This window comes from Phragmites australis, chromosome 1 (assembly GCF_958298935.1).
Source record: "Phragmites australis chromosome 1, lpPhrAust1.1, whole genome shotgun sequence".
In the NCBI taxonomy this organism is placed as follows: domain Eukaryota; kingdom Viridiplantae; phylum Streptophyta; class Magnoliopsida; order Poales; family Poaceae; genus Phragmites; species Phragmites australis.
This window is the reverse complement of record NC_084921.1, coordinates 29,679,560-29,683,270: the sequence shown is the minus strand read 5'-3', so window position 1 is coordinate 29,683,270 and position 3,711 is coordinate 29,679,560.

The following is a 3,711-nucleotide window of genomic DNA, read 5'->3' as shown; positions in this document are numbered from 1 at the left end:
TGGATTAATTATGAATTAATCTATCTGCAATACATTTACTCAATCCTGCACGTTACAATAACTATTTCAAGATTTCATGTATTTTTACAAGATAGAGGATCATGTAAGAAGACTAAAAAAATTTGTTTCATAAGTTTTGGATTAGTAAATAATTAACTATGCATTTAACTCGAATTAATAAATGAGTTGTACGTTTTTTTTTCAAACTTACTCTCCATATAATATGATGCAAATGATATTATTTTTGAAAACAAATTTCACAAAAGGTCTTATAGTTGTCTCTAGTTTTTTTTAGAATTTTTTGTGATTTTTTTTAAAATTTTAAATTTTTGGGCGTGTTTTTCAACAAAATCAAATCTTTGGGGTTTTTTTTTTTGCAACAAAACAATTTTTGGAGGGTAAAGTTAAAATCCAAGTGACTTTTAGGAGGATTTTTGTATTTTTCCCTAACTGAAAAGAGCCCACATAGCAACAAACATCAGGTATTTATGATCTTTATGTTGTGACTACCCAGTTCGGCAATCAGCAGTTGAGCGTGAATTTTTTGTGCAAGTTAAGGATAGTGACATCATTAAATGCTTTCAAGCCATAAAGAAACACAAAGTTAAATTGTAATTTTCTTTAAATGCTTTATAATTTCTTTTAATTAGTTGAAACTTCTCTACTATGAATAATTTATACTTTAAAATTTACGTTACTAAGGACTTCTCGTATTTTGGATTGAACATTTTTTTTAATACTGAATACCCAATCGTCAAATCCTGGGTCCGCCACTGAATATGCGCCATGAGACGATGGTGCAACTACAGTGCTAGACTGAATCATCCTAGCCAGTCATTAGTAACGAGTCAAGTTATACCCAGTCACCAATGATTTAATCAATACATAGAGCTATCATTTCATGTATTGTGTGTATATATATACCCTTAGTTATTTATATCCTTAGATTTATGTAGATATATATACACGATATTTATTGGTTTTTTTCATAGATGTGCATGATCGATATATATAGCTATCATTTCATGTGGTGCAAATATGCATGTACTTCTGATTTATGTCATGTGTGTGTATATATATGTATAGTAGTATAAACATATACTCATATATATATGTGTGTGTATTCTATGTTATTTTTCTCTATTCATCAGGGGTGTATATATATAATATAAAATCTTGGGAATATATATATATATATATATGCATATGATGCTAAATTTTTTTATGTTTCTCTTATTTTTCTCACCTCAGCAACACTAGAATAGGAATTATTGTATAATTTTGCTCAAGTTCGATATAAGGGATGACGGCTATAGACACAAACGTATATTCCGAAAATAGTGCAGAAACTTCAGAGCAAGAACTCAATCTTCCAAGCCGTTTTTGACCTTGAAAAATTCTCCGAATCCAACAAAATGGGGGAGAAACTGATCTAACTTTTTTTAAATATCTGTAGAATAAAAAAATATCAAAATCGGAGTCCATATGTAAAAGTTATACAATTTTTACTAAAAGCATTCTGGATTAATATTTCGGAAAAAATATCATCAGTGATGGGTCATAACTGTGACACGTCACCTATGACTGGCATAAGTGATAATATAATCAGTTTCTATCATAAGCACGTGATAACTGAGATGGTAAAGGAGTCGCACGCGAGGCACTAGCGTGGGTTCGAGTCCCATGAAATGAAAAACCGAAATATGTTTGAAAATGATGTGGATTAGGCATATGCGATGGACCCTGTATTAGAGTGGCTCTTTGATTAATATATATATATACATATATATATATTCATTTTTTTCGTGTCTAAAAATACGAAACATGTTCATCAGTTATAAATAACGGATCACTGTTATAGCCCGTAACTTATATGTAGTTATAGGTAACATGTCACTGTTACTATCTGTCACTTAAAATTATATTAATGACAAATATGTATCTATCGCCTAACGACTCATCAATAATATGTTCAAAGTAATAAATATAAAACTCATCATCCATAAAGATTATCATGGATCACCCATGTTCTTTTTTACGTATTGAATTGAAGTACCAGAACCGGGTCGTAGTCGCAATACCAGGCGCATGCGACGACAATGGCGTGAATTCTCTCTCAATGTATGCAACAACCAGAAAATAAAGAAGAATTCTTTTACTCATTCGACCGCTGACATGTAAGACCCCAGTTTCGTCACGGCTCGTTGGGCTTTGTTAAACTTTTGAACGTTCTGCTAAGTAGTGTAGACTGTAGACCAACAAATTAAGAAATCTATAAATACAAGTGAATTAGATATCCTGATATCTATCTACCTATCTGTTTACTCCATAATCGATATGTTCCGTTGGTTCGGAGGCAGGACCCAGACGGACTTACGGCTGGCGCAAAATACCAATCAGAGCCGTCGGTACGCCGCGCCAGTGAATCCGTCACCGTTAATCTGATATAAGTGCCTCTAGATTTTTATTTTAAAATGAATTGATAGAAGAGCTTCTAATTATATTAATAAAAAGAGTACCTAACGGATAAGATGAACAAAACAAAAACAATAGAAATAGCCGAGCTCAGCTACAGAAGGCTCTATTCTCTACGGACTAGACCGCCTAATCCCAAAATCCCAAGAGATAGCCTCCTCTTTGATCGATCTGTCCAACAACACCATGCACCGGTGGTGCTATCCTATTAAAGGTTCTGACGTTGCGCTCTTTCTAAATCTCCCAACAAATAAGGACGACGAGCCCCATCCTAAGGACGTTTTGGGTGCCGGTCAAGGTAAATTTATGATATATTTGGCAAACCTTCAGCTTTAAAACATTTTGAAACATAATATTTCTAGCTCCAAAATTCTATAAAGCTAAAGCTAATAGTATATTAGAGCTAGGAGTAGAATCTCTGCGAAACTGGTGTTAGTGCTCTCGAACTTGAGCGGCGTTCCCTGCAGCTTCGCCCATGTTTAGGATTGGATAACGAGCCAACTCGGGTAGTTTAGGTTCGGCTCGTTTGAGCTCGATTTATTTGGTCTCGGCTCGTTTAATATAAGAAGCAGAACAGCTAGTTCGGTTCGACTCAGCTCGTTTGACTCACGAGCTAACTCGTTTAACGTGTGAGCATCTCGTTACTTTTTTAAGAAAGCAGCATGTTACTAGAATGAAAAGAATATAAACATCTATTTAAAAAATACATTGATACACAATAATAACAATAACAATAACATTTAGAAATATAGTTCTTCTTTGCATGTTAATCAGAGATATAATTGTTGTAAGCGGAATCTCTTCTGAATGTTTTTTAAAATTCATATGAAGTACAACAGCAGATATATCCACCTATATATGTTCTGCTACCGGAATAAATCATTCCTAAAAAATTATATGAAACAATATTCTCCACACACCTATCTATATATACAAAGTTTGAAGGAATGATTAATGAGAGGGGAAAAAGATAAGAGCTATATCATAACGATAAGCTGATCAATAAAAAGCTAAGTAGATTGATAAGAAGTCTTTTTATCAAAAATAAAGATGATCAATAAGCAAATTAATAATCTCAACTCATTTAGGTCGTGAGCTAACTCGTTATCTAAACGAGCTAAAATTCAGACTTAACTCGTTAGAGTTTGAAACAAACACAGAGCTAAACTAGCTCAGCCAATTTCGAGCTTTTCGTTCGGTCCTATATATCCGCGTCGCACATGCACCCAACCCGCG